This window comes from Nicotiana sylvestris, chromosome 11 (genome assembly GCF_000393655.2).
Source record: "Nicotiana sylvestris chromosome 11, ASM39365v2, whole genome shotgun sequence".
Classification (NCBI taxonomy): Eukaryota; Viridiplantae; Streptophyta; class Magnoliopsida; order Solanales; family Solanaceae; genus Nicotiana; species Nicotiana sylvestris.
This window is the reverse complement of record NC_091067.1, coordinates 87,501,593-87,509,636: the sequence shown is the minus strand read 5'-3', so window position 1 is coordinate 87,509,636 and position 8,044 is coordinate 87,501,593.

Here is an 8,044-nt window from a genome sequence, read left to right as displayed (position 1 = left end):
CCCGCTTTAAGGGTAGTAATGTCCTCTTCTGGGGAAGGAATCACTACATCTTTGTCATCCCAGTTGCAATCCTTCTTTACCTGCTCAAGCTCATCCTTGGTTATCAAATAGATATATCCAGACATGGGCTCACATCGGCCTGGTGTTGATACATGTTTTTCAATTTTGAAATCGGATGTTATGTCACACGGCGGGGGAATACACTCCTCGATGCGAGGCGGCACCACCGGTTTACTTCTGGATGGCCGTGATGACGAAGAGGCTTTTTCTTGTTGAGGAACAGTTTGGGATGTTTTAGCCATTGTATTTCAAGTAAAGAAGAAAAGGTTGCTTATAGAGTAAAGAACAAATTGAGAAAAGTACGGTTTTAGGGAAATTGAAAGAACTAGCAAGATTTGGCAATGAATTGAGAAGTAAAGTTTGCCAAATTGTGAATTTAGCCTATTTATAGAAGTCACTTAAGTGTATTGGGGAAGCCAAAAGGCCAACCGTCAGCCGCCTCTAATTAATGACCTTGGAAACTGTGCAGACGCGACCTTTCAATCACTTCAGTTTCTGACATCACGAGATCGGCATCATGATCGAGACATCGAGGACATCGGGCCTCAAGTCGTTTCTTATCTTCTTATCTCGAGTTCAAGCAAGTTCTCGCTCAACTACTAAGTCCAAGGGCTACCCGAGTTTGAGAAAATTCTCACTCGGGGACTATAGAAAAAGGCCTAAGGGCTAACTTTATTTCAAGTTTAAACAAATGCTCACTCGACTACTAAGCCCACGGGCTACCCGATTTTGAAAAAATTCTCACACGGGGACTGTCTACGAAGCCTAAGAGCTAACTTTATTTCAAATTTGAAACCTTGCTCTCACTCAGCTTGGACTCAGGAGACCCGATGTCCCGAGCTCGCATCAAATCAATTTAAGCTTAGCTCGAGGATTAACAAAAACCTTAAGGGGTATTATATTGATCGATTAAAACCTACGGGTTTATTATGTCCTGAATCCGGTATTCGGACTAATCGCTAAAGTTATGCAACCAAGTTTTTCGCAAATAAAGACGGAGTGAAATTCAACACGAGCCAAAAATGAGACAAATAAATCCTTTTATATTTTCAAGAGATGATTACAAAATATATTTACAACATCCACGGAGGATCCTTACACAGGAACAAAGAAGCAAAAAACAAAAGCCAAGAGCCTAATCTACTTTTAGGGCCACGACCTCGAGAGCGGCATCTTCGGGAACCTCCTTCCCGGTGACCCAATTTTGATCTTTGGAAATATTTGTGTGCTTGAAGAAATTTAGTGCAGGAAAACCTCGATAAATGTTTCCTATAGCGGAGATTGAGCATTTTGTTGAAATTTTGGGCCATAATCTGTCAAAAAAGAGCAGCAAAAGAAAAAGACCAGAAGGGAAGACAAGAAGATGTAGCTTCACCTTCTATCACAAGAAAAATCAAAAAAGGTTTCAAGATGCACAAACAACGATCCAAGAATATTCATCTTCGGGACGTTGTACCGGTGTAAGATGCAAAAGTTAGTATGATAGTGCCACCTCACTCCATGGAAAGCAAAAGGAATGAAGTGCCATACTAGGTTGAAGTTAAGAGAGATGAGCGGCAGGGTGAAGTTTGCATATTTTTTGATGTGGGAAAGATTCTGCGCCCTTCTCTCATTGCTTCAAATCAAAGCTTTGAAAAGGGGAGCCTTTGCGTAACTGGTAAAGTTGCTTCCATGCGACCAAGTGGTCGAAAATTCGAACCATGGAATTAGATGATTAGAGAAAGAAATAAAGAAGGGAAATGATCAAAGTAGATGAAGATGAAACAAGTACAGTCCTTTGTTCAACAGAGTAGCCTCATATTTGTAGAAAGGCAAAGACATTTCGGCGGCGCAAGTGGCCGCCCAATGATGGCGCACATTTGATGCTTTGGGGAAGCGCGCTGACATGACAGTTCCGATCACTTCAAGCGCTACGTCACGGGCATGACATCATCATAAGAGGCTTGGGAAAATCAAGGTTCAAATAGTTTTTTTTCATCTTATTCTAAGAAATGCATGACTATCTATATACGGTCAAAATCCTATGCCTCCGATTTGTGGGCTCGAGGTTCGATCCTCAGCCGGAGTCTGGGTGAGGTCGAGTTCGAAGACCGGTGGATCAAACTCGAGCTCGAAGACAAAGTGCGATGCCCGGAGATAGGGGTTCTGTCACGATCCAAATTTCCCACCCTCGGGAGTCGTGATGACGCCTACTCGTAGAAGCTAGGCAAGCCATGAACTTAGAAATCATTAACTCCTTTATTTTAAAACTTCTTACCAATTAGATTAACATGGAAATAAATAGTTAAATAACAGCGGAACATGAGATTTAAGCGGAAGTCTTAAATAAGTATAAAACCAGAATGTTTCGAAAGTCCATACATGCCTCTACCCAGAACCTGGTGTCACAACATCCACGGACTACTAAGAGTACTAAATACAATCGTTTGAAAGGAATATAACATTGTTTGTCTCGAATACTTAAGATAAAAGAATATATAATAAGATAGAGGAGACGTCGGGCCTGCAGACGCCTGCAAGGCTACCTTAGTGTCTCGGTGGACTGAAGGCTAGCTCCCGAGCTACTGCTGCTGACCAAAGGCTACTCCAGTATCTGCACAGAGTGTAGAGTGTAGAATCAGCACAACCGACATCATATGCTAGTAAGTGCATGGCCTAACCCCAGCGGGTAGTAACGAGGCTAGGACCAGACTCTAGATAAACATGTGCAGTTATATAATATACAACAGAAATATAAACACGTAACAATAATTTTAAAGGGAGGGGGAAACATGCTTCGGGGAAACATACCAAGTCTATCAGAAACTTAATAAAGTATAAAAGAACACTCGATGTCTACAATCGATACGATAACAATACCGTTGCGGTGTGCAACCCGATCCAATATAATATCTGTTGTGGCATGCAACCTGATCCACATATATAACTGTTGCGGCGTGCAACCCGATCCACATATATAGCTTTTGCGGCGTGCAACCCGATCCACATATATAGCTGTTGCGGCGTGCAACCCGATCCACATATATAATTGTTTCAGTGTGCAACCCGATCCACATATATAACTGTTGCGGTGTGCAACCCCATCCAATATAATATCTGTTGCGGCGTGCAACCCGATCCAATATAATATCTGTTGCGGCGTGCAACCCAATCCACATATACAATCAACAATAATTATAATTAACCGTCCCGGCAAGGGAGAAACATCCATAACTAAGCTATAACTCAACTAGTTTCAGCATCTAACTACCTCAGCTATAACTAAACTTGTTACAACACCTAACACGAAGAATTATCAACCTAAACATCCGTAATATCCATTAAGAACACAATGCAAGGGAACCTCAAACCAACAATATCCTGGCAAGGGGTAACATAATGGTCCCTTCTCTTTCTCACTTTTACTTCACAATTCACTTCACAACTCGAGCCAATGCTCTAGAATTTTGAATATCACTATACTTTCATAATTCGTTATACAATTGGAGCCCACGCTCCTCAATGTTCATAGGTCACAACTTTTTCCACAACTTTACACAATAAATAGAAATCGTTACCAAGGTATGAATATATGACGAGATCATGAAAATCACAAGATAAGACTCACGGTCATGCTTGACACCAACACATAGATACTCGTCACCATGCCTACACGTCGTACTCGACATGAAACAATTAGCAAATAGGAAACAACTCCTAATCCCTCAAGCTAAGGTTAGACCAAACACTTACCTCGATGCCATGAATACAACTCAAGCTTCAATTATAGCTTTACCCCTCGATTCCTCCGCCAATTTGCTCGTATCTAGCCACAAGTTACTTAATTACATCAATAAATGCTAAATGAATCAATTTGAATGCATGAAAAATGAGTTTTCCAAAGTTTTACCCAAAAATTCAAAATCGCCCCGGGTCCACGGGGTCGAAACCCGAGGTTCAAACCAAAATCTGATTACCCATTCCCCAACGAACCAAAATATATAATTTATTTTGAAATCGGACCTCAAATCGAGGTCCAAATCCCCAATTTTTGAAAAAACCTAGGTTCTACCCAAAACATCCAATTTCCCACATGAAAATCTTTGATTTGAAGTTGAAATCATGTTAAAAGATGTTTAGGAGTGAAGAAAGTGAGTTAGAAATCACTTACCAACGTTTTGGAGAATAAAGGTTGTTTGAAAAATCGCCTCTTATGTTTTTGGGGTTTTAAAAAGTGAAAAAAAACTGAAATTCCCGTTTATTTATACCCCTCTCAGACCCCCTGTGCGGACCGCATCAAATGGATCGCGGCCGCACAGGCCTCCCTGAAGACCTGCAGTTCAGCACCCTATGTGGACCGCATAAAGGCGACTGCAGCCGCACAGCTTCCACCGCACCCCGCACAAAGGTGACCGAAGTCGCGCTAGCCCCTCTGCAGTCGCACGCGATTTCTCGCGGACCGCATTAGAGGGTTCAGAGGCCTGCAACTTCCTGAACCTGCAACATCAGACTTTCTAAGCCCAAGGCATCCCGGAACCTACCCGAAACTCACCGAGCCCTCGGGGCTCAAACATACGTGCTAACTCAACAACATCATACGAACTTATCCGTGTGATCAAATCGCCAAAATAACCTCAATAATAATGGATCAAACCTCAAAATCAAGAAATTTTTTTCCCTCAAACTTCATCAAGTATCAAATTTAGCAATTTAGGTCTGAATCACGTCAAACGACGTCCCTTTTCAATCAAACTTTACAGAAATGACTTAAACCATATATAAGACCTGTACCGGGCGTCGGAACCAAAATACATGCCCGATACCATTGCTTTCTAATCAGTTTTCATTTCAAATTTCCTTAAACAATTTCTGAAAACAATTTCACTTAAAAATTCATTTCTCGGACTTGGGACCTCGGAATTTGATTCTGGGCATACGCCCAAGTCTCATATTTTCCTACGGACCCTCCAGAATCGTCGAATCATAAATCGGGTCCGTTTACCCAAAATATTGACCGAAGTCAAATTTATTCATTTTAGCATCAAAACTTAGCATTTTTCACAGAGTTTCATATTTAAGCTTTCTGGCTACGCGCCTGGACTATGCACGCAAATTGAGGCAACTCTAATGAGGTTTTCAAGGCCTCAGAGACACTGAAATCAACTGAAAGCAAGTGATGACCCTTTAGGTCGTCACATTCTCCACCTCTAAAACAACCGTTCGTCCTCGAACGGACAGAAGAAGGAAGTACTTGAGTCGGGAAAAAGATGAGGATAACGGCTACGCATATCGGACTCGGACTCCCAGGTTGATGCCTCAGGAGGCTGACCTCTCCACTGAACACAAACCAAAGGAAAACTCTTCGACCTCAACTGTCAAACTTGCTGGTCTAGAATAGCCACCGGATCCTCCTCATAAGACAAGTCCTTGTCCAACCGGACAGTGCTGAAATTTAACACGTGGGATGGATCGTCGTGATACTTCCGAAGCATGGACACATGAAATACTGGATGTACGACTGATAAGCTAGGCGGCAATGCAAGTCTATAAGCCACCTCTCCCACTCGATCAAGAATCTCAGATGGACCGATGAACCTAGGGCTAAGCTTGCCCTTCTTCCCGAATCTCATCATGCCCTTCATAGGCGACACTCGGAGCAATACCCGCTCACCAACCATAAAAGCCACATCTCGAACCTTGCGGTCTGCATAACTCTTCCTCCTAGATTGAGCTGTACGAAGCCTATCCCGAATGATCCTGACCTTGTCCAAGGCCTTCTGAACCAGATCCGTACCCAACAACCGAGCCTCTCCCCGATCAAACCACCCAACAGGAGATCGACATCGCATACCATACAAAGCCTTATAAGGATCCATCTAGATACTCGACTGGTAGCTGTTGTTGTAGGCAAACTCTGCTAAAGGCAAGAACTGATCCCACGAGCCTCCAAAGTCAATAACACAAACTCGAAGCATATCCTTCAATATCTGAATAGTCCGCTCGGACTGCCCGTCTGTCTGAGGATGAAATGTTGTACTCAACTCAACCTGGTTGCCCAACTCTCGTTGAACTACTTTCCACAAGCGCGAGGTAAACTACGTACCTCGATCTAAAATGATAGATACTGGCACACCATGAAGATGAACAATCTCCCGGATATAAATCTCAGCTAACCTCTCGGATGAATAGGAGACTGCCACAGGAATGAAATGCGTTGACTTGGTCATCCTATCAATAATGACCCAAACTGCGTCGAACTTCTTCCGAGTCTGCGGGAGTCCAATAAAGAAGTCCATAGTTATCCGCTCCCACTTCCACTCGGGAAGTTCAATCCTCTAAAACAATCCACCAGGCCTTTGATGCTCGTACTTAACCTGCTGACAATTCAAACATCGAGCCACATATGCAACGATATCCTTCTTCATTCTACGCCACCAATAATGCTGCCGCAAATCCTGATACATCTTCGCGGCGCCCGGATGAATAGAGTACCGGGAGCTATGGGCCTCCTTTAAAATCAACTCTCGTAGCCCATCCACATTTGGCACACACACTCGACCCTGCAATCTCAAAACTCCATCATCATCTAGGGTAACCTGCTTGGTACCTCCGCGCTGCACTGTGTCTCTAAGGACGCACAAATGGGGATCATCATACTGAATAAGGCCTGAACACCCGGTTCATCAAATCCATAAAAGGTGCGGGGGCATTTGTCAGCCCGAATGACATAACTAAGAACTCATAATACCAGTACCGAGTGCGGAAAGCTGTCTTAGGGACATCGGATGCCCTAATCTTCAACTGATGGTAGCCAGATCTCAAGTCAATCTTTGAAAATACCTTGGCACCCTGAAGCTGATCAAACAAATCATCGATCCTTGGCAATGGATACTTATTCTTGATTGTAACCTTATTCAACTACCGATAATCAATACACATTCTTATCGATCCATCCTTCTTCTTAACAAATAACACCGGCGCACCCCAAGGCGAAACACTCGGCCTAATGAAACCCTTCTCAAGCAAGTCTTGCAACTGCTCCTTCAACTCAGGCGGGGCCATACGGTACGGTGGGATAAAAATGGGCTGAGTGCCCGGAGCCAAGTCAATGCAAAAGTCAATATCCTTGTCGGGGCGGCATACCCGGCAGGTCTGAAGGGAATACCTCAGGAAACTCATGAACAATGGGAACAAAGTCAATAGAGGAACCTCCGCACTAGAATCGCGAACATAAGCTAAATAGGCCAAACACCCCTTCTCGACCATACGTAGAGCCTTCACATAAGAAATAACGCTACGGATAGAATGACCAGGAGTTCCTCTCCACTCTAAACGAGGCATACCCGGTAAGGCTAAGGTCGCAGTCTTGGCATGATAGTCCAAGATAGCATGGTAAGGTGATAACCAGTCCATCCCCAATATAACATCGAAGTCGACCATGTCTAAAAGCAACAAATCTACATGAGTCTCAAGAGCCCCAATCATCACAATACAAGAACGATAGACTCGATCAACCACGATAGAATCACCCACCGGTGTAGACACATAGACAGGAATACCCAACAAATCACTAGGCATGACCAGATACAGTACAAAATAAGATGACATATACGAATATGTAGACCCTGGATAAAATAACATGAAGCATCTCTATCACAACTAGAACAGTACCTGTGATCACCACATCTGAAGCCTCAGCCTCGGGCCTGGCTGAAAGAGCATAACATCGGGTCTGGGCCCCACCCCCTAGACTACCTCTCTAGGACGGCCTACAGCTGGCTGGACTCCACCTCTGGTGGTTTGAGCTCCACCTCTAAATCCTCTACCTCCACCTCTAGCACCTCTACCCCTACCTCTAGCTGGCTGGACAGGCTGTGGAACACCTGGTGCCTGAATCATAGTACGAGGACCCTGCTACTGCGACTGAGTGCCCACCAACCTCGGACAAGTCCTCCTGATATGGCCATATTCACCACACTCAAAACATCCACCTGAGTGTTGCGGC